This window comes from Pyrus communis, chromosome 14, assembly GCF_041283825.1.
Source record: "Pyrus communis isolate YQ-2024b chromosome 14, ASM4128382v1, whole genome shotgun sequence".
In the NCBI taxonomy this organism is placed as follows: domain Eukaryota; kingdom Viridiplantae; phylum Streptophyta; class Magnoliopsida; order Rosales; family Rosaceae; genus Pyrus; species Pyrus communis.
In genome coordinates this window covers 6,111,256-6,136,391 of record NC_142578.1, presented here as the reverse complement: position 1 = coordinate 6,136,391, position 25,136 = coordinate 6,111,256, and the positions used below count along the sequence as shown (strand labels likewise).

At 35.4% G+C, this 25,136-nt stretch overlaps 1 pseudogene; it reads left to right on the top strand.

Moving 5' to 3' along the window:
• Positions 1–1,986: 1,986 nt before the first annotated feature.
• LOC148691136 (uncharacterized) lies at positions 1,987–24,681 on the top strand (annotated as a pseudogene).
• The last annotated feature ends 455 nt before the right edge of the window (positions 24,682–25,136 follow it).

The following is a 25,136-nucleotide window of genomic DNA, read 5'->3' as shown; positions in this document are numbered from 1 at the left end:
CGCAACCCTGCTCATGAACGTAATCCTCCATCAAGGTTACTTGGCTATGTCACCTACAATGCCAGGTATCCCTTGGCATATTTCATTACTTATGACAAATTCTCATCCTTTTATGCTACATTTCTTAGTGCTCTCAATGGTGCTCGTGAACCCCAAAGCTTTCAAGAGGCAAATCTTTGTGATGAGTGGAAAAAGGCCATGGCAGAAGAAATTCAAGCTCTCCATGAAAATCAAACATGGTGTGTTGTCAAGCTTCCAAAGGGAAAAAAGGTTGTGGGCAGTCGCTGAGTGTACAAGACGAAGTTGCATTCAGATGGGACTATTGAGAGACATAAGGCTCGTTTGGTGGCTCATGGCTTCACTCAAACATATGGCGTCAACTATAAGGAGACATTTGCTCCGGTTGCAAAAATGAACAATGTGAGGGTGTTATTGTTGATTGCAATTAACCATGCATGGCCTCTCTTTCAAATGGACGTAAAAAACGCTTTTTTGCATGGCGAGCTCGAAGAGGAAGTCTACATGAAGCTCCCTCCAGGTCATCCTCAATCTAGTGATCCGGATATGGTGTAGAAAGATGAGAGAGATGTGAGAGGATGAGAGATAGATTTTGAAAATAGTCCTACCAAATAAGTTTTTAAGGCCTAAAACTTGAAAATTGTTTTTGAGTTTAAAACGTTAGATTCAAGTACAATACTAAACATGCTCTAAGCTTTTGAAAATAGTCCTACCAAACAAGTTTTTAAGGCCTAACACTTGAAATTGTTTTTGAGTTTAAAAAGTTGAATTCAAGTAGAGTACCAAACAGGCCCTAAGCTTTTCTTGAAAAAAGTGTACGAAGTTAAGTAGTATTAACTTCCTACAACACAAAACAATTTTGTGCTTGATGTACAAAAATATGTGGATACAAATAAATTAAATCACAATAATTATTGAAACTCAATAAAATAGATACAAAATATTAATACTTCTAAACTATAATGTTGATGTGCTTAGTTTTTACTTGTTTATACTAATTATATCACATAATATACATATTCTAGTTAGTTACACTAGAGTAATTTTGGTGGTGAGATAAATGTAGTGTTAGAATATGAGCACAAGTGTACGCGTATTTTGGCTAGATATTGGTTTTAAAAAATCGTATTGAAAGTTGTTTTGGTTATCTTCAAGTTTACAAAGGATTGAGACTGAAAATGAATCTTGAATTACTTACTTGTATTAAAATTGGAAGACAATATTGATTTTCTACAACGATTTAATAGGAGAATCATAGCCATTGTTTATCTACATAAATATGGCATCTGCTCACAAAAATCAACCCGCTTATTATTGAACTAAAACCTATTGTCAATAGCTTAGCATTGAGAATTTAATAGTGAGGATGAGATTAGCTTTGAAGATCATGGCTTCTGTAGGTTTTCTATATAATTCTTAATTACCTGCGGTGCATTGGATTTACCCTTAGTTCAAGCGTATAGCACAAATCAAGGAAATTTCAAGGGGAAACCAACATTTCTTACAATTTCTTTCGTGTAAATATATAAGTTAACCCCGATAAAATATTCAAATGCTAATTCCAAATGAAGCCCAAACAAGTCTTCATCAATATATCTACAGTCTCACTTCTTTTAATAGGTAAAATTAATAAAGATTGATTAAAAATTTAATCCCACAAAACTCCACCATTACCAAAAAAGGGCATAGCAAGTAGGCAAAGGTACATTTACAAAAATCCCATATGCAATTTGAAGAAAATACCTTCAAATTCATTCTTCAATGATATTTGTACATAAAAATCATGTACAAAACAAATTTAATAGTTTTAGTTTGAATTCTCAATTCCAAGTTACATATACAAAATCAAATCGCTTACTGGATAGGAATAGATTGATGAAGGTAGAGGAAATAGAGGAGAAGAGAGATGAAATATTTGTATGATGAATTTAAGAGCAAGGGAGGGATTGGAGAAGGTTTTGAAGAGAGATGGGGGAGCGAGGTAGCTATGGCAACTGGGTTTGCAGTTTTTGCCTCCCAAACTGGAAAAAGTTATTGCCTTTGCGTGACGAAGGTGTACATTCGTCGTGCAAAATAGCTTTACGAGATGGAGGTGCGCATACGTCGCGCAATGTTGGGAAAAAAGCAGTTGAAGTCTTTGTTCGTCACATGAAGCTGTTTTGCGTGATGTCAGCCTTCGTTACGCAAAGTTCCGTTGTGCAAAATGGTTTTGCGTGATGTTTAGTTGTCACGGTTGCACAAACATACTTTTCATGATGCAATTTGATCAGTCACACAAGTATGATTTTGTGCCTCGTTGGGTTATCACATGTTAGGCTTGAAAATTCGCCACACGTGAGGGGGGTGTGTTAAGAATGAATCTTACATTGATGGGAGGATAGACCTTGCATGAGCTTATAAGTAAATTGGGCTATTTCCCATCTTGCTAATTGGTTTAATGGTGAAAGCTCAGCTTCCTTCAGTAACTGCAACGCAACTATAAGTTGTTGTGACCAATTAAGGTCACCATTGGGCTTTACTATTGGGTATGTCACCATTTGGGCAACGTGACCAATGGCCATTTTTCTTGTAGTGTTTTTCTTTTATTCTGAGTAGTAGTCTACAATAGTTAATCTAAATTACATAAAGGTGGATTTGACATGGATGCATACGGAGGAGTATAATCTAATTAACTTGTTTAAACCTATTATAAGTTCAGAGTTGCGTTAAGGTTATGTTGAGGCGGCACCTAACTCAACCTGCAAAATGATCAGTTTTTGTTGGTTGTTCAGTTTGGACAAATTATAATCTAATTCAACTCGCCTATGAGTTTAAAACTGAAGTTGGGTGTTCGGCCGGGTTACCAAACCTAAGTTACACCACTAATCTGCAGTCATTTCAATCGATGAATTAAAATTGTTTTCTTTGATGAAATACGACAGTAACGCAGACCAACCCCAGGCAAACCCAAACTTCAAAAGAAAAAGAAGGGTGGAGGAGGAACATGAGATGGAAAAAGACAGGGTGAAGTAGTACTTCCAGTCGAGCAAAACCAATTCTTTACGCTTCTCCAGCGTTTACACAACAAAAACCCTTTTTGCAAGGCAACCTCAAAATCAATTTGTCTTGATTCGTCTACAGAAACCTAGGGTCTTTCTATTGACAATAAGAATATTCAGTCAAACTTTACAATCAATGAGTGCCTAAGAAAATAAAATTCTCATATTTTGCAGCTAAGCAGCATGTGTTTGTGAATATTGCTATACTTTGGTACATGTGATGACCAAGAATGATAAGAGAATTAATATTAATTCAATAATGTTTCCCACCTTCGTCTTTATATATATGTTTGGAATATCGATGACATTAAACAATTGATCAAATCGTACATGATATTCCGTTTGTGGAGGGTTTGCATCCATTCTTTTATTGATTCCATGATTATTTTACATGCAAGTTTTTAACCTTTTTCGAGCCAGGTCTTGTGGAAGTTGGCATGCAGACAGTTCTGGGGTTGGCAACTGTTTACCATATTTTAATAATAGACTCTTGTTAAACTAAACACTTGAAAAATATAATACTTTGCCCATCTTATGAATCTCACTTTTTTTCCAGATTCCTAGAGGCAACTCAGGCAAGCATCTTTTAAATAATTCAATGGGCCTTTAACCTCTGTTGCATTGGGTTTTATAGTCTAAAAACAGATCAGAAACTTTGCTCAAAACATTACTTTTGCTTTAAGGAAAGAAGATGAAGAATAGATGAAACTAAGTTGAAGAGGCCGTAGTGTTCATGCACAAGTTTGAGACCATTGATGTTTTTGGCAGAGCTTGTTAATTTGTACCATACATGATTGACTTCAAACTTATTGAACTTTGATAAATGTCGTAAATCATCGGAAATCATTTGGTTGAACAAGTTTGAGACCATCGATGTTGTAAAATGCCGTAAAGCATTGAACATTATTGAACTTAAAAATTATTTAACTTTGATAAATGCCGAAATTATTGAACATTAATTAGCAACCTCTTGATTTACGGCTTTTACCAATCAATTTTTTGAGAAATTTTAATGAAAAGAATTTTGATATTAAAGGTAATGTTAGGGAGACTAAAGTTGAACTAAATAATGTGTCACTTAAGAAATAGGCACATTAATCAGCACTGAAATAATAATTCAATCATCAACTTATATGTCATTTAGTTTACAAAATTTTGTCAACAAATGTAGTCTGCCTAGCATTATTTTTTATATTAATCAAGAAGTTTTAAATCCTTTTGTTTAAATATTTTCGTTATAGTTTCTCAACTTTTTTATCTGTTAGTAAATTGTAGCGTGTAAAATTATCTATTTTTAAATTTTCAAACATTTATGAGTAAGAAGAAAGAGTTGAAATATAAACTGGAAAAAGTTGATCTGAGAATGTCGGTAACAATTTCATTGAACTAATATCATACCAAAAGTTCCAATGGAATAATTCGTGGGTTTTATTTATTCCAGTAACAAGAAAATTACAATATCCATTTAGAGGATGGGTACATGAGCTTGATTGCGGCAGCTTTACATTGGTTTAACAGTGTGGCTATCTTAAGTTTGATTCTATGTAGACTTTTAGTTATTTTATAGTTTTTTGCTAAATATTTTGTAGAGTTTGTATGAGAATTAACGTTAAATGATGAGGTAGTAAAAAGTCATAAAAAGTTTCATTTAGAAAGAATCTCGTTAGCATTTCTCTTTAGTTAATATATGATAGTGTCATTGGCACACTTCTTTTTACTAATTTCCACACATTTTTATTAATTTTTGTTTAGATCTTCTTGAACTCATTCTATTTGAAGACTAGAAATCAAGAAGAGTGCGTGAAAATACGTGTTTAGATAGTATCATTCATTATTATATGAGAGATTATATTCACACATCCAAAATTACTTTTCTAATACTTTTTTAATTTTTAATATTTTCTACCCACCACTAACATTTAATAAAAAATATTAAAAAAATTAAAAAAATATGAAAGAAGTAATTTGAAATGTATAAATATAATCTCCCTTATTATATTTTGAATATAGCATGTCTTGCAGTATTAAATCTTATTTTCTACAAAAAAAATTGATTAGTTTGTATCACATCTCGCATCACATGGTCCACAATAGTACGCTTGCCAAGTGGAGAGGACAAAGCCTAAAATTAACCTTCCACGTGATGGCCAGTCTCCACAAGCTCCTTCAGAATCCGTCCGCTGACGACTGACCAGCGACTGTTGGACACATGGAAAGCCACACTGAAACCCTTCCTCTAGGTTCTTCGTCCATGCGTGGAGCATTCCGTCTGATCATACCCCATCAGTATCCCCAACCGTCACTGTTTGACTTCGAACGTAGAGAAAAGAAGGGCGGAGAAGTTACTGTTGTGATATATCTCTAATTAATAATGCTACCTTGTGTTGTAAATTTCGGACATAACAGACCTAATTTGTTTGAAATATGACTTTCATTGATAAGATTGCAGGTAATAACTACGGGGACTTAAAATGCAATATGAGTCTGCCACCTTTGTGATTGTGCTTGGAGTTCTGCTATTATATTAATTAGTAATATGAAATGTAGTCTAATTACTTATAAGTTACAAGAACATGTAAAAATTTTCTTTTTGTTGATATGAGATTCATACTCTCAACAAGTTCAATTTTAAACCTAACTCATGAACAATACAAATCAAGTGACGTGATGCACATGTGGCACTTGAGCACACGTGAGAACCTACCATCAAAAAATTAGGGTTTCGTCATAAAAACAATTGACAATATAAAAAGTAATCTAATTACTTATAAATACTTGTAAGATTTTTTTTTTTTCAACGTAGGATTCCACTCAACAAGGCCTGTTAAAATTACTTGTAAATAAGTGTATTATGATTCATGGACGTACGTAGAATGCTGTATATGAAGTTTCAAAACTGTTAAAATTATATTGTGAGCTGATGATCATTGAAAAAAGCTGTGTATACTTTCAATCAGAAAAGAAAAAAAGGAAAAGTATAAAAGCTCAGAAGCATCATTACTCTCAGTCTGACTCTTCCCTTCCTTGTATATCTTGTGCATTTTCAATCATTGTTTTATTTTATAGATTACGATTAAATTACTTAGATTTATAACCCTTAATATCTTTGAAACTTTCAATTGAGGATAAGGTAATGCTAGGAAGGTTAAATTTATAAATTAAATGACATGAAAGTTGGCGACACATCATTTAGTTTGTAAATATTGTTTACAAAAGTCTTTGTAGCATTATCTTTAAGGATAATGCTAGAGAGATCAAAATTTTAAATTAAATTTGAAAACCAAATGATGTGTTACTAATAAGAAATAAGTACGTTAATCAACATTTAAATAATAATTTAATAATTAACCACCATATTATTTAATTTACAAATTTAGTTTAAAAGTTTTGATATCCTTAGCATTACCATTCAGTTAAATACAAGTTCCTGAAAAAACTATAAGGTGACACGTGGGCTGTGCAGTAAAATATTATGCCGGTGAAGTGAACCCCTTGCCCACCCATCATGTCCATATTCCCCAATCCATCCATGCGAATGAGACAAAGCGCCACATCACGCTCCCCGTTAATTAAATTTATAGTCTAAATTTACAAAATAAATAATATATCATCAATAAAAGTAAACATGTTAATCAATGTTTAAGTAATAATTCAACTATTAACTTCTATGTCATTTAGTTTACAAATTTTAGTCTCCACGTGTTTTTTTTTTTTTGTAGTACATCGATATTTTTACACTAGGAGATAGAGAGTTCGGCTAAGCTACACAATGAGCATGTGACATTCCACATCGCCCAGGAGAGTGGATCCTGTAAGCCTTATATGTATATTCCTATCTCTACCTAGCACAAGGCCTTTTGGAAGCTTACTGGCTTTGGATTCCATCGGAACTCCGAAGTTAAGGGAGTAGCACGAGAGCAATCCCATGATGGGTGACCTATTGGGAATTTCTCGCATGATTTCCCAGAAACAAAATCGTGAGGGCGTGGTCGGGGCCCAAAGTGGACAATATCATGCTACGGTGGAGTTGAGCCCGAGATGTGGTGGGGGCCTAGGCCGGGATGTGACAATTTAGTATCAAAGCTTAACCATGGCCGTAGTGTGCCGACGAAGACGTCGAGCCCCTAAGAAGGGTAGATTGTGACATCCCACATCGTCCAGGAGAGCGGATCTTGTAAGCCTTATATGTATATTCTCATCTCTACCTAGCACGAGGCTTTTTGGGAGTTCACTGGCTTCGGGTTCCGTCAGAACTCTGAAGTTAAGCAAGTAGCGCGCAAGAGTAATCCCATGATAGGTGACCCATTGGGAAGTTCTCGCGTGAGTTCCCATAAACAAAACCATGAGGGCGTGGTCGGGGCCCAAAGCGGATTACGGTGGAGTCGAGTTCGGAATGTGGTGGGGGCCTGGGCTGGGACGTGATAAAGCATCCTAAATTGGTATCGAATGTACCATCCACAAGATTCAAATATAAGACTTCTCACTTCTAAGCGAAGTGAAATACCACCATTTATATAACGACACGTGATATACCAACCCGTATTTTGATTACACTTGAAAAATCTCTCGCAAAACTGCACTCTCCAGTTTATGAATGCTTCATATGAACCAGAGCGGTGGCTCCAATTACATTATTCTTGCATTACATGTGAATTGTTTTGATTTTTTTTTCTTGGAGCAATTATTCATATTTGATTTTGGTTAATTGATAAGTAAATATTATATCTTAAATTTAAACATTATTGATTTATATTTTTCTTTATACAATGATACTATTACTCTAAATGACACTAAAGAAAATGTGAGGATCACGATATAGTAAGAGTTGGTTTGGAATTGTGGTGCTTTTTAAAAAATAACTTATTAAAAATTTTGGAATATAAAATGTGTTTGGTAAAACAAAAAAAAATAAATGTTTTTTTTTTTTTTAAATTGTTGCCAATGATAGTAGAAAAACATAGAAAATCAGATGTAGAGGCTACCATGCTTCTAAAAAAAGTGTTTTATTTTTTTTATTTTTTATTTTTATTTTTTAAGCATAGTAATCAGGGCCTATATAATGAAATTTTCAGATAACAAGTATACCCCACATATTTTACAAAATTACAATCATTGCCCCTATATTATTCTCTTAGACAATTATTATAGGGGCGTTTAGATTTAAATGTCTCATTGTTCTATTTGTTAGATTAAACATCTATACCTTTTAGCATTTTTATTAAACATTTTCCTGCATTTTAAGTGCCAATTATATTATAAGTAGCATTTTTTTAATGCAAAATTACACAATTTGCCATATATATAATGTACTAATTAGCTAATAATTATCCAAATCTCCTAGAATCTAGTAGACGTATGTTTTAAAAATCTAAAAACATATCAAATTTGATTTGTTTATGCATCTAGTGTGATATATATTTATGTTCTTCTTTCAAGATCATTCTACAATTCTTTTGTGCCATTTCTTGTTTGTTAGTCGATACTCTTCCATCCTTCTTTGTGAGTCATGTTCATTCCCTTTCTATTTTCATTTTGTCAGTCGATACTCTTCCATCCTTCTTTGTGAGTCATGTTCATTCCCTTTCTATTTTCATTTGATGCAAACCTCTGGATTTGAGTATTCGTACCATGGTACATTTGGAAAATAGATTCTAGTGGTAGATGATATAGGGTATGTTTCCATTTAGTATTGGTGTCACAACCCGTCCCTAATTTTACGTTTTTATTTATTTTAATCAAGGGAAATGACAAAAATGCCCTAGAGGTAAGGACTTTGACTTCCGTTAACCATCATTTAGAGAAACGTATGACTTATTCTTTTAGCGTATGTAAGTAGTACTCGTTGGTACGAACACATAGGTGAAAGCCGTTTGCGAGTCCGGATCATAACGATATAGTTACGAATGTTTGAAGTTGGTTATTTAAAGTTTGTTAATTGGTTAAGGAGGAGCAATTAGATAAAAGGTAGAAAAGGGCAGCAGCCCAATCAGAAATCAGAAGAAAAAAAAAAAAGGGAAGAAAACTCCCAGCTTTCCCGTGCACACCACCACCACAACCACCCAACTTCCAATGCCGATTTCGACCAACTCCAGTGGAATTTCTCAACGCCACCACCGCCATCTTGAAGCTCTCATTCCCCTCTACAAAATACACCCAAGAACCACCTTGATTAACCTTTGTATATGGCGGTTTGAGGCCACGGAAGTTGACGGTTCTTACGATGCTCCGATTACCCTTTTGATTTTTTCGGCAAAACGGCAAAGCGATGGCCGATGCCACCACTTGGTTTTGTAGTCCATCATCCCAGGAGCAAAACCAACCAACCTTGACCCCGTTGGACCTCCATAGACGATGAATCGACATTGGGAAGCTTTAGGCACCCATTGACTTCGTGGGAAAAATTGACCATCTTCTGTCCACTTTTGGACTTCGTGGCAGGTGAGGATCGTTCATGACGTCTCAATATTCGTAAATGATAGTTGTAGCGTGGACCTAAGGTGAGTGGGTCTTTTCCCTTCTATCGTATATCTATATATAAGATTGACATCTCCACAAATGTTTATAAATTGAATATTTCATATAATTTCTGTGAATGCTTTGGAGGACTAGTATGAACTATGATTGGCTTGATCCCTGTTTAGGGTACGTAGGCAGTCTAACGAGACGTTAGATGCATCCATATAATAAATGCAACTAAATAACTGAGACAATAGCCTTATTTGGGGAATTGAGCAATGTGAGGGACATTGGTGGAAAATGTGAGATTTAACCTTATGATTTGGTACTTAAATGTTGGTCATAAATCAATGCGTGAAGAATCAAGAAATTAAAGTAAAGAAACATAAGTAATGATAGTTAATTAAACTAGTGTCTTGTTGGGCTCATCACCGATAATTATTCCCGAAAATAAATTGTTTGGAAGTGGGGCGTTATAGATTATGCATTTCACGCCATGTTGTGTGTATATATATATATATATATATATTTGGAAACACTATATTATGGTTGAGTATTAGATTGTATCATGGCATATCCATATGTATATTATCTGCACATAATTATTGTGAATGCTTTGAAGTGTAAAGGTGAACGCAGGACACACATGTAAGTTTAGGTGAGTTTATGGTATTAGTTGAAATGATGGATTTATGGCATGATTACATTTATGTTTTAAGCAACTCCGACATTGTCGTATAGGTTGCAATAATAGGCAACTCCGACCTTGTCGTACAGGTTGCCCCTGAGTCGTACATGTTATATTAGATGCAATTAGAGCTCATAAACCTGCACCCCGGTGTTAGTGCTCCCGCCCGTGGCCATGGCACAGTCCTTCACATGATATTCACCTCCCGCACCTTACGTGCACCTTGGATCCAAGGTAGGTGTACAGTCCTGTCGTACAGACCATAATAGGTGGTTCCAACTTGTAGGTGACTCGTGATTATTCGCACAGTCTTCACGTGATCGTAGCACTTGAGTGTATTTATTTACACCCAGTTTTGTCGTATATACCACTTTAGGTGGTTCTGACTCGTGTGCAGGTATACTTATTGAGCTATTAGCTACCATGTTATTGAGTTATTGGCTAACATGTTATTGAGCTATTGGTTAGCATGTTGATGAGCTATTGGCTAGCATGTTATTGAGTTATTGGCTAGCATGTTGATGAGTTATTGGCTAGCATGTTATTGAGTTATTGGCTAGCATGTTGATGAGTTACTGATTCAGCCATACAGGTCGCGTGAGGTGACTCTGGCTAGCATGTTGATGAGCTATTGGATAGCATGTTGATGAGTTATTGATTCAGCTGTACAGGTCACGTGAGGTGACTCCAGCTAGCATGTTGATGAGCTATTGGCTAGTATGTTGATGAGCTATTGGTTCAGCCGTACAAGCCACAATAGGTGGATCCGGCTAACATACCATTTCATATTGATTTATTTCACCTGGGTTACTTATTCTTGTTGAGATATTTGACATGACATAGCTGTGAGACTGTTATTTTGGTTATGGTTTTGAGTTATAGTCACGTCTGTTATTTTCTGGGAAATTATATAGATGTTACGGTGACGGGTTACTAGCTTTGGTAATTGAAATTGGTTTGAAAAGTTTTTTTTCGCTTACTCACATTTTCTATTTTTGCACCCCTCCAGGTTCTAGCAGCAGAGTTTCGTATCGACGAGGATTTGTGGCACTTTTCAGTACATATGTCTTCTTATGCTGGTATAATCATTATCTTACCTTACTGTACTATACCTATGCTCTATATCACGCGTGAAATGGGTCCAGACCCGCTCATTGTGCACTCGTGTATTTAAGCACTTTTAGGTTTTAATTTATTCACATTTTTTACACTATCACACCTTATGGCTTCGTCACCTTCTAGGTGTCGGCCAACACAGCTCGATTCAGGGTCCTAGTGGACATTCCGGGTCTGGGTGTGTCAATTGGTACGTTTCTAACTGATATGTTGGTACATTTTAAGTTGGCATAGGTACATTTCATATTAGCATCACTACGTTTCAATTTGGCATGGGTACATTTCTAGACAATATGTTGGTACGTTTCAAGTTGGCATGGGTACATATCCTATCAGCATTGCTACATTTCAATTTGGCATCGGTATGATTCAAGTCATATTAGTACATTTCAACATGGCATGAGTACAATTCAAATTAGAAACTAATATATTTAAATTTGATTTCAATTAAAATTCACATTCATATATCTCATGCCGAATGACATTAATCTCATTCTAATCCCTTTTGTCAACAACTTTTATGCAAATTATATTGTGCTACAATATTTTAAAATCACTTGTTTTCTGTTGCATAATACTACACAACCATGCAATCAAGCTAGAACTCAACAAGATAAATGTAGGGTCTATGGTGTTTTCATCATGTTGGATTGGCTATCTCCATTTTTTCTGCTGATGTAAGTTTTTTTTCGTGATCAATGAAGTTTTATAATAGAAAAATAAATGTTAAAAATTTAAAAATTAAGAGATAATATTGATGATTTAATAGTTAATATCTACTAATTATCCAACATCCCTTAAAAAGGGGCATAGATTCTAACACGCCAAAAAACCTCTATTAACTAAAAAGATTATGTGGGAAATCAACATATAACATTTTTCATTTAGAAAAAAAAAAACTAAATAAAATAAATTTAAAAATACTTAGGTGGCCACTAGTCAAAGCGTCCAAATCAAATCTTTAAAAGACACAAATGTTTAATAAAAAAATTGTAAAAACGGAGTGGGGCATTCTAATTTTCTCATTATTATTATTATATCACATTAAATATCATATCTTTTTTTAGTCATTTATCAATAGTCACAGTAATTTATATAAAAGTTTACCAAACACTAAATCACTAATGTTTTTTTGTTAAAAGCACTTTTACAATATATATATATATATATATATATATATATATATATATATATCAAACACTCAATATTTTTATTTTACAACGGTTTATTCTCAAAGTATAGCAGAAATAATTTTTTTTTTTTTAAAACATAGCAATCCGGCAATACCAACACTACAAGAATATTGATTATTAGGGGCAGTAGCTTAGGGGCAAAAATAAGGATTCGTCTCTATTAATTTGCATTAGGAGCGGATATATAAATTTGCCTCTAATTAAAGTGATAGGGGCGGAATAAATATTGTTGCTATTAATTTCAGACATTAGAGGCGAATAAATGGGCCTCTAATATATTTAACGAAATTTTTAATAATTTTAGTTAGGTATTTACATATTTTTTCCGTTTATTTTGGATGTGTTTAAGGGATAAATCAAAATATACTAACTCTCAAACCCCTAATTCTCCGATACATATGTACCCACATCCCTTATTTCTCTCATTTCCAACCTTCCACGCACACAGACCCTCCATCTACTCCTTCCTTTTGAACTCGTGTTCTCTCTCATTTCTTTCTTCTTCATAATCTTTTCTTCTCTATTTCTTCTTTATCTTTCTTCATTGTGATATTCTAGAGATCAAAAAACTAAGCGACAAAATTTAAGAATGGGGAGAGTGCCCAGATTTGAAGATTTCGAAGTAGAACTAATTGAAAATTTTCAAGAAATTTTAAGGTCCTTGTGCTAATCTTCACTTAATCATTTTCTTATACTTTTAACCTGGTGTAAGATTTGTAGGTTTTATTTTTAGAAGATTACCTTATGAACCGGCTCGATTTGGGTTGGGCTTTCTTTGTTATTTTTGTTTGTTTTGCTTTTACAGATTTAATGTACAATTCTTTTGAGAAAGGTGACAATGCAGGTTTCATTTTATTTTTGTGAGTTCTGTTTATATTTAAACATTACTTTATCTTATATTATATGAGATTTTCAATTGAAGTTTTATTTTGTGGAAATCTATTAATTTTTCTTTCATCTCCCTCTATTGTATCTACAGGGATGAAAGAATGATAGAAGACGTATGCATTTTGGGTTTTTGGAGGCTGAAGATTGAGTCTTTGATTAGATATAAGTTTTGTTATAATTTTATATGTACTACATTCTGGTCTAGATTTATACTTCTTCCTCTTTCATGTATTCCCTATAAACATTGTAAATCAAAGATTTAACATTAGTAAAGAAATTTATTTCTTTAACTGGTACTAAAGTTTTGACTTGAGTAGAAGACTGTTTCAATGAATTCAAGAAGAATATCTAGAATATATATATATATATATATATATATATGTATATATATATATGTATGTATGTATGTATGTATATGTGTGTGTGTGTGTGTGTGTGGGACAAAAAATGTAAGTATATATTAATCTAATTTACGAGGAAAGTAAAATTAAATAAACTTTACAATAGGGGCACAATTGTATGCCTCCATTGCTTTAACTGCCAACATGGCAGGAAAAATAATAGGGGCGGAAAGTGATGTTATTAAGTGCGGATGGAGTAATAGCAACGGCAGTTTTAGAGGCAAATCTTTTATCCCCCACTCCTTAGTTTTAGAGGTGTAAATTAACAACAATTGCACCTAATAATAGTTAATAGATGCAAATAAAACTGCCTCTAATAAGTACGAATTTTGTAGTGCAAATTAGCCCTAAGATAAAAAGTTCTATTCCTCAAAACAATCTCCTATTTGCATGATTTAAGTTTTTTAAAAATGAATATAATTATTCAAGGAATGTTAAGATTAGGGATGTTTAGTCCTACGATTTCAAATCATTTTCATCTTAGATATTAATACATTATCGTCCATAATCTTCATCTTGAAATCACTCACTCACTATTCAAAAGTTGAAACGGCTGCACGTTGTTCAAAAGTTTGGAAATCGAGATTATAACAAAGCAAATAATTTTTTATTTATTTTTATTGTCAAAACAAAGCAAATAATTGAGATGCATGTAGTTCCATATTCAAATCGTATGAAACCTTCTTGTATTGCTAGCTAGAAGTCTATTTCAATTTTTATGTTTATCTACTTCCTTGAAATACATGATTCTTTGTAGAAAGTGCTGTTACTGTTGTTCGATGTTGCTTGAGTTGTAAGTCATCGTTATAGTGAAGTTATACAAATCGTCATGTGGTGGAAATGCCTTGCATTATATGTATACCCGTTCCACCTCTCCCTTTTTAGTCATACTCAGAGAGGGTATATATATAGGGTAGTATTATTGACACTTAGTTTTATTTTTCATTCTTGTTAATTTTTCATTGATTTTTTTTCAATTCATTAGATAGACGAGAATTGAGAAGGATGTGTAAGAATTAAAAATAGGTGTAGATAGCACTATCTTATGCCTAAATCATGCAACATGATAACTTGCACGTAAAGGAAATAAGATAATGAGAAAAGCGTATAAATATATTACATGTAAGTTTCTAACTGAGCTTGCGACAATAAAAATGAAATGAAACGTTAATTTAAAAGTTTGAAAATTCAAAGCCATAAAAAAGAGTAAGAGAATAAAAATTTGGTGTTAGATTGAATATTGATTTTAGTCCCTTAATGTGTACTTAATTCAAATATATATTATACTTTTGTTTTTATATTTAATAGATAACTTATGTAATGTTATTATATTAAATTTTAAATTTATTATTATACACATTTTAATTCATTAGTTTTATTTAACTTTCTCCAATTAGTGTACCTAAACGGTCGTATTATAATATATTTTACTAAATTAATGTACCAAAATGTCCTTACCTAAATATATTATAGTGAATTAGTAACACATAAGAAAATACGTAAAATGATAAGTGTACTAAAAATTCCGTACCTAACTATATGATACTAAATTAGTGTACCAAAATGTCGGTACCTAAATATGTTATACTAAACTAGTGTACCAAAATATCTGTACCTAAACATATTATACTAACCCAATGTACCGAAATGTTCGTACCTAAATATATTGTAATGAATTAGTGGCAAATAAGAAAATATGCAAAAACACAAGTACACCGAAAAATCTCTACGAAAATATTTTCTTATATAAGATGCTTACCATAATGCGATTTATAATATTTTCATAAAATTTAAATTCATAAAATTATAAATAAAAAAAGAAACATTGAATACATATGCTGATATTAAATAGAATCTAGGTACTAAAATCAATTTTTAATCTTGTATAAGATAATTTTCGAAACTTTATCTTATGTAGAGATTAAAATCTAGTTTTCTAAAATTACAATGCTTTTAACTTTGTTGTTCTTTGTACTTTTCAATTTGTCGTGTGGTTCATTCCGTCGTTTATTCTACATCAGTTGTCTTTCTACGCAGAAAACTGAGGCGGTGAGCTGAAGTGCATGCATGATTACTGTGTATATACATATTTCGCCGCCACGTATAGTAGTACCAGTAATACGTAGCAATACCAAATACCAATGTATACAGTTATTATGTAGACTCCAACACACAAATCCCCGAGCCCATGCTTGGGAGTTGGGATGCTTGACCAGTCTCTCCTCTCGTAAGATAACAGGAAGAAACTGAGTTTGCGGCGTTTAGTGAAAATTACAACCCATGTGGATAGGACCAATCTGCAGCAGCAGCAGCATCTTCAGTAACAGTACCATGACCATCTCCAGTAAATAAGTACCATAAATATTCGGGCTCACTACATCACTACTCAGTCAGCACCCACAACTTTCTGACACAAAATTTAGCGAAAAAATAAATCTAATATTTATTTCTTTCTTTTCTCTTATTTCAGGGATCTGGTAAAGAAAATAAAATTTAGCAGTGACTGCACCGCACCCACCCCAAGTGAATAAAGGTAAAAAAGTTATGGCAAAGGATTATGAGTGCCCCACTAATGTCCTTGGTTGATAGATAATCAATAGTATTGCATACTTACAATAGAATTGTCATGGATTATACATTAAAACCAAAATTGACTAGTTTAGAAAACACTTTTGTCCGCAAAAAGAAAAAACTTTGCTCAGAAACGCTTTTAGTAACTAGGTTGCAATATTAGTACTAATTTTTAATAAAAATACAAGTGTAAAAGAAGCAAATGTTATGTGTTCTTTCATGAAATACTTCAAGTGTTTTTTAAACACAAACAATTTTAACATTTTTACCAAACATCGTCATAATTACTTTTCGTAATTTTAAAATCACTTTCAAACAGACTTTAAGAGTATTGATAAACTTACCCTACTGTCTTATCTTTTCAACCACTTTTAAATAAAACTTTTGAAACTAATTTTAGCCTCTTATAAAATGTCATCCAAGGACCAAAGTAAAAAAAGAAAAAGAAAATTTCTTCTCTATTCACCATAGCACTGCAACCATCTCAATTCCATTCAATAAATATTTTCTTCATTTTCTATTCCTCTAGTTTAATCATATATAATAGTTATTTAAAATATTTTACAAACAATTATTTAAAAATTAATAGATGAAATGGGAGACTAGAAGAAGTAATTGGGTTTGAAAGAGTGGGATTGAGTGTCGGGAATTTGGAAGGGGGCATGAGGATGGAATTTTGGGAATGCGGCATGAGGCTTGGTCGTGGGGAAGAGAGAGGGAAGGAGTGGTTATAGGGAAGGAAGGAGAGTTGCAATCGGTTGGAGATATAAGAAGTGATTGGATTCTAGAATTCTAGCTGGAATGAAAATCGGGAAGGGAGAATTGACTATGAGTGGAGACTTCACTGTGCTTATTAGCACATTTAAAAAAAAAATAAAAAAATAAAAATATATATAGAGGTTATTTTATGAATAATAATTAAAATAACATTTCAATTTTAAAATTTTGTGTGGTAAGTGAAGTTATAATGTGGGTGACAAAAATAAGACGTTAGAGTGGGTTGAACAGCACTAGACTTTTATCACATAAAGTACTCACAAATTAATAGCCTTTACAGTTGCACCCGTCTCCAATTCACCTCTAGATTTATTTGAACAAAAGAATATATAATGAGTTTTGTTTGTACACAACTGTTGCCATACCAAATTCAGAATCCCAAGTTTTTTGTTTAATCATCACTTAGTTGAAATTAAGGGGTGGTTACTGAAATTTCAGGTGGCAACCGGTAATCTTACCTATTTGCCTATTAGCTAATCATCTACCTGAGATTTCAAGTTTTTTGTTTAATCATGTACCTAATCTTACCTATTAGCTTCCAGCTTTCCACTGCCAGAATTGGTGCCTACATTGAAATTTCTTTTGTGTACCAAAAGGCTTGAATACTTTGTGAAAGCGAGTGTGTGGCTAGGTTGGGTGCATGCAAAATAATGTCCAGGAAATGGTGTCCATAAACGCTAAACAGAATATGAAAAGCTAGGGTTTGAATATCTTGTTTGGCAACGCAAGGGAAAGAGAAAGAAAAGACAAAGAAGGCAACCACAAAGTATTAATTATACTGTCTTTCTTATTTGAACTATTAATTCATGTCTGGATTTAAAAGAGACAGACTATGGTGGAAATATTTACTTAATACATTCACCATGGAGATAACTATTAAATGGTGAATGTGTTAAGTAAATGCCATAGCAACTCCACAAAGACAAGAGAACAAAACATACTAAATATATGACGAGAGAATGTTACATGTATTTAAGAAGGGAATTGTTATTAACACTCTAAAAATCTCATTCTACACTCCAAACTTTCTATATTTGAAAAGAAAAATACACTTATGAGGAGTGTAGAAGGAGATTTTTAAAGTGCCAATAACACTTTCCTTTTAGAATAATCAAATGATGATTAGGGGCATGCTTTTGTGGGTTTAACTTCAATTAGGACCAAGAGCCTCTCTTGGTATCTTTGGAACCCCTACGTAAGAAACAAAAACAAGAACCTCTAGCTGGAATGATGAAATTAGCATGTGAGGTATGGAATCTGATCTGCAGAATATATCTACCAGTCTTGTACACACTACTTTTCGAAAAGGGCGAGCTACAGACCGTCCTGTAATCTAATATGAGCCATGATTAAACTGTATTAGCAGTGTTGGTACAAAATTCTCGACATGCTACCTTCAACCTACACTAATACCAAAAGGCTTGCATGTGATGTGATAATATTCTCTTTATTTATATATTGACTACACTAGTACTAGTATGATTGTCATGCATCATATCATTGAATCCGTATTTGTATTATTTGGTCTAATGTGCCCCCATCCATGTCCTTATTTGACGAATATTGACAAACATTGTAAGACTTTTGGATGGTAATTACTAATTTGTAGTGTTAGTGTCCAGGCAAAAATTTCTCTGGCGAATGCTCCTCGGACCTCAACACAGCTTCCCAAAGGATTGGTAATTTTAGATGTGTAGTCAGGCTTTTACTTGTTGAAGTGCTACAAGAAGAAAACAAAGTTAGTTTTGAAAAGTGTCTTTGTGGGGCCTTAGGTGTAGGCCTTCAGGCTCACAATCAAGACTAAGTGCTAGGCGTGCCACTGTTATCTCGGCATAGCAGATGTAGAACAGATATGTTTTAAGTTAATTACTTGCGCCCCAAGTTACTCAGACTCCTTGTTCTCAAAGGATTGTCGTGGATGTGCTAAGTCCACATTAAGTTCCTTTTCTTACCTTGTAAATAAGGACTTTTAGTTCATAGTCTTGTACGATCGAATGAAGGGAGTCCAGAGCCCCTTAAGTTATTTGTTTAATCCTAAACTGATCTTAATGAAAACATATCCATTAAGCTAACCAGATCCAAATGCAAATGGGACTCCTAAAATAGGAAAAAAAAAAAAAACAGATGGGAATAACTTGAATACATGTTGGAGAATGTATTAAGTAATATATCTACTAATTTAGAAAACAAACAAAGAGCTTCAGGCAAGATTTCACCTTGTCTAGCAAGGTTGAACCTCTTGCAATCATTTCTCTTTGAATTTACAAGGTTATATGCTAAAAAAGGATGGATTGTAAACAAGTTTACACGAGAGAATCGATACTACAACATTGGGAATGGTAGCAGAGCTTTTATACTAGAAAATATAACTTTTCTAAGGAAACTATCACTAAAAAGGGACTAAATCTAGGTTCATTTCAGCTTTTGGGTGCAAATTTGGCTTGAGAGAAGAGTTTGTATGTTTGTTTGTTTGATTGGTTAAGTGTCATTGACTCTAGGGCTTGTCTTTCCTTTTATAGACAATTTGGCCTAACTGCTGTAGCTTTTGCTCTTACCTGAAAGCACATGGAGGGTAGTGGGTCATCAACTTTTTACTAACAATGCCACTAGAAAATGTTCTTTAGCTGGTAGTAGGTTAGTCTCCATCACTTGTCATTTCAATTATAGATACGTGGCTTGTATCATGGCTGAAAAGACTTCAATTTGCTTCTAGGCTTGATGCTGGGCTTCGGACAAATCTCTCTTTTAGTTGGCATCCTTAGGTTTTCCTTTATTAAGGCCCAATATTTAAATATTAACCTAAACAGTGCCCTTTTTAATCATTGTAAGGTCCCACATCGCCCAGGGGTGAGGATCCTGTAAGCCTTATATGTATATTCCCATCTCTACCTAGCACGAGGCCTTTTGGGAGCTCACTGGCTTCCGGTTCCGTAGGAACTCCGAAGTTAAGCGAGTTCGTGCGAGAGCAATCCCAGGATGGGTGACCCCCTTAGGAAGTTCTTATGTGAGTTCGCAGAAACAAAACCGTAAGGGCGTGATCGGGGCCCAAAGTAGATAATATTGTGCTACGGTGGAGTCGAGCCCGGGATGCGGTGAGGGCCCCGATCGGGATGTGACAATTTGGTATCAGAGCCAATTCCTGACTGGAAGTGTGCCGATGAGAACGTCGAGCCCTTAAGGATTGTGGATTGTAAGATCTCACATCGCCCAGAGGTGAGGATCCTGTAAGTCTTATATGTATATTCCCATCTCTGCGTAGCACAAGGCATTTTGGGAGCTCACTGGGTTCGGGTTCCGTAAAAACTCTGAAGTTAAGCGAGTTCGCGCGAAATCAATCCCAGGATGGGTGACCCTTTGGGAAGTTCTTGTGTGAGTCCTCAAAAACAAAACCGTGAGGGTGTGGTCGGGGCCCAAAGCGGACAATATCATGCTACGATGGAGTCAAGCCCTAGATGTGGTGGATGCCTAGGCGGGGATGTGACAATCATTGTTGAGTCTGTAAATCGAGGAGTTAATGATTATTAAACAGCCACTGCATACCTTTACTCGGGACTTGCACCATTCAAAGCAACCGTTTGTTTTTAACAAAACCTTTGCATTAACCCATGGATTCCGACATTAATTAATTGCATTACTATATAATCTTCAGTTAACCCCTCAACCAAATTCCTTAGTAACTCCAATCCTTCGAATTTCCAAGTTTCCTAAATTTTCTCAGAATTCTCTTACTCTCTGCTCCTTCTTGCTTCCTGCCTTCAAATGTCTTCTATTTTTTCTAAAACCATCCAATTGCACCCAAAGCTGCTTGGACTCAATCTTCTTGCAAATCAGGCGAAGGCATCGCCACCATGCGCCACTTGCTTAACGACCTTTAATTGCCCTCAGGCTGGCCTTTATACCTCACTTTTCTTTGAAGAGGGAAGAGTGCACTCCTTGGGACCTGCATGGACTTCTTAGGTCCCCATTGTCATGGAAAACAACATGCCCAAGGTGAGGATTTCCTTTTACGAATGATGAAGCTTGGGTGTAGTAAGTAAATGAGCTCGAGCCCACCTTCAAGAAGATATGCATGAACAACAGCATATACGAGCTAATTATGTTGTCTAAGACTACTGTAATTGCCAAGCCTAAACTGTTGACCACGACTCTCCTCATCTGGAATTCGGGCACCAATACTTTTAACTTCAGGATAGGCCTTGTGTCCCTGACCATTCTTGACATGGCTCAAGTCTTCAGGCTAAGGCCCTTAGGTAGAGTCGTAAACGTAACCCACGACTGGTCTTATTCTTCTTGCCCGACTGCTGAGAGTTCGAGCACCTCTAATCCTATTATCAAGCTGGAGTACAACTCTTCCAGTTCTAAAAGTTATGAGACTTCCTTCACAGGTTTCATTCCTTTTGCCAAGAAGAATTTTGGCTTAACTTCTTCTACTGCCAACAGAGATCAAGAGCACATGTACTTTCTCCTGTACTGGCTCAACAAGCATATTTTCCCTAACAAGTCTAAGGGAGTAAAACTTGAGTGAATCCCTTTCGTGGAAGCTACAATTTTGATGACGTGGCTACGAGCCCCTTCCGCCTCACTTATCTTTATTATCTTTTGTATAAGATGTCCAGAGACGAGCCATTTGAGAACAATCTCAACAGATCGACCTGGATGATCCAGTTGTGGCTGCAATGATACTTCCCCGAACTTCAGGCACCCTACCTGGAGTTGCTTGAAGGCGTTGCTTCTGCTTGAATTCTTGGGGAAGTTTCACCCATTAATCACTCTACATTTTCCTACTCTACTTCTTCAGAGTCTGCAGGACTCAGGCAGACTTGGAGTGGGGGACTTCAGTATTAAGAAGATATTGTTGGTTCTCCAGCCAAACTATCCAAGATTCTTTCGGGGAGGATATCAGTGCTTTCTGTAGAGAGAAATTTATCAGCTGCATTCAACCAAGGGATTTAGCCTGGGGAGTAAGGAGCGACTGCTTCGAGTGAGGGCTAGAAGTTTATCATCCAAACTTCTGCAGTAGGTAGCTGGGTTTTAGGCAAGCCATCCTTATTCCATTTTTTTACTCCGTACATTGTGGCACCTATTTTAGTCTTTTTTCTCCACAAGAGGTCACATTTCAGGTTGCTCGACGTAGTTTTGAAGTTATGACTATTATTGCCCGAAAGCCCATGGCTCTCAACTTCGAGTGTACTTCAAGGTTCTCTACTTGGTGGGAAACCAAGTGGGTTAAGAAGTACAGAGGAGATCTCAAGGAGTCGCATGACCGCCTTTTCAGTCAACTTTCAATCAAGTTCTCAGGCGAGCTCGATAATTGGAAGAAAATGATTCACCAGAAGAACCAACTGCTTCTAATAGGTATTTTTATCTTCTTGAATTGTATTTTATGATATTTTATGAATCTACCTTCTTCTAATCCTTTCATTGGTTACCTTGATCTTGTAGCCCAAGGCCACACTGAAAAGGTGGATGTCAAGCTAGACGAAAAAGTTACGAACACATTTGTCTTCCAAGAGGTTGCGACTAAGGTGGAGAGACAAGGTGTTGGGGAAGGCGGAGATGTCTCCAAGTTATTTGGAGATTCGAGCAACACACCAAACAAGGGCATTGGTGATAAAATCTTCAGAGTCTAATCCTGAAGAGTAGCCCGAGTCACGGCCTATTTTGCTTGTACCTCTGGCAACTCTAATTAAGAAGAGGACCAGGGCTCAAACCTCTAAGACCTCTCAATCTTCTAGGTCTTCTATTGCCCTTGCACCTGAAGTGGCCAGGAAAAAAATAGAAGGTTTCTCGTAAGTTGTCTATCCTTCTTTTTCTGTTTAGTTGCAATCTCACTTTATGGGGTAACAACTTTTTCTTCTTTGAAACTAGAACCTCAAGCAACTAAGAAGCCCCTTATGGTGTCAAAGGAAGAGCCATTGAGTGTGGAGATGCAATAGAAGGCTAAGGATCTTCTTGATACCACCCTTGAAGAACTGGAGGTATGTCATGCATCTCAAGTCATTCCTTTGAAGTTTTCCGTTTTTCTTTTCTCTTATTTATTTATTTATTATTGACTATTTGCCCGATTGCCTGAAACAGGGTATAAGAAAAGAAATGTTCTCTTCGCCTGAGGCTTCTTCACCCCCAGCCTGAATGACACATGCTTCTCCTCCTCGGGCTAAATCTTCCAAGGTATATTTTTCTCACCTTTGGCTTAAAATTTGTAACTTTATTACTTTTGAAGCTAATGATTGACTTTCACTCCTTTGTAGGCCAAGGTTGGAGAACCTGTGTCTTTGATCAGGCAAGGCTCAACTCCCAAGTCTTTCATTCCTCCTCTTGCATTGGTGGTGACTTCAACCTCTCAATTCAATCCAAGTACTGGGGAGATATTGCATTTTGTAGAGGATAACAGCAACTCAATGAGTATTTTGTCTTAATATTTTATGCTTAAAGTCCTCTTCTTCTCTTATACTTATCTTCTTTTTACTTTTCCCAATCCTCCCCAGTGTAAGAGTCTCATCCATCAACAACAATTGCATTTAGGGAGCCTATAGTCCCTGAGATCCCTGTGGTCTCAGAGGTGACTAGTCCACGGGCTTTTACTCAAACAATATCAACCATAGAGGAACCCCATCCTCCCATTCAAGATCCTGCTCAGGCATAAAAGTATTTTTACTTCTATTTTATTTTCTTAATAAGTTAGTTACAAACATTTGCCATTTCTCCTTTATATTTATAGATCTCTGGTGAGGACTTGGGCATCATCCCTCATTCTTAAGTAAGTGAGAATGATCCCCCTCAGCCATCAAGGGAAATAACTCCTCCTCCACCTCTTTCCAAAACTCCAGGCTCAACTCAGGTATATCAATTTTCCTTTGCTCACCTTCCTATTGTATGCTCTGATTTGTAATCTTTCTACTTAACTTGTTTTTCTTGGTTTGCAATAGAGTTCTGGAGAGGGCTTGGGAAAATCTCCCATACCTTTGATGCACAAGGCAGCTCTCCCAATGCCTCCCTTGGCCTTTGGGGTGACGGAGATTCCTATCCATCAACCAAAGAAGAAAGTCAAAACTGCTGCTACTACTTCCATTCTTGCTTCTGATCCTGAGATCATTCATTCTCTGCCAACTGAGGTCGCCCCCTCTGCTACTGCTGAAGGTGTTAGAGAGATGCCTCCATCTTTGATATCTACTCATTCAGCAACATCTTTGCTCGAGTTGGTCAAGAAGTTTGGGCAAATCAAGACCAAGCTGCAATCTCCTCCACCTTTATCTGAGTCTTATATTCTCCAATATGCTCGTCATATCTTCAAGGATTGGATGAGGAGGGAGTTTACTACTTCCTTCAGTCTCAAGATCTTTCATGATGCTAAGAAAGTCCTGATCGAGCTTTACAAGGCTCAATTACTGTCAAAGGCTCAATGTGAGTCATTTTTCAGTTTTTTTGAGAATTTGTGCGCGCTGAGGGATCAGTATCAAAAGGTGAAGCGGGCATCTAATAGAGTTAAATTCTTCCAAGAAAAATACACGAAGACCTCAGCCACACTCGAATAGTTGGTGGATGAAGGATCGGTTATGGAAGATAGGATCGCAGTGGTTGATTCTAAGATTCTGAGATTGGAGGAAAAGTTTTCTTCGCTGAAGGCCGAGAAGATGACCCTAACAGACCATCTTTTCAACAAAATAGAAGAGATGGAGAAGATTTCTCAGGAAGTTAAGGACTCAAAAACCCAACTTGTCAATAGCAACATGTATCTAGGAGAACCAGGCAGAATTTTCACCATTATGCAAACTTATTATTCTAGAATAACTATCTTGGTTGAAGATGCAAAGTTGTTAAGCTAAGATATTTTGTAATTTTTTTATGAAATGATATGAATTTCTTCTTCATCTTTATCTTGGTTTTCCTTCCTTTGAATTTTTAACTATAGTAGCCTAACTCCAACCTTTTTTAACTTGCTTATATCTCCTCAATATAACAATCTATTGCATCCCATAAAGTTGGATGG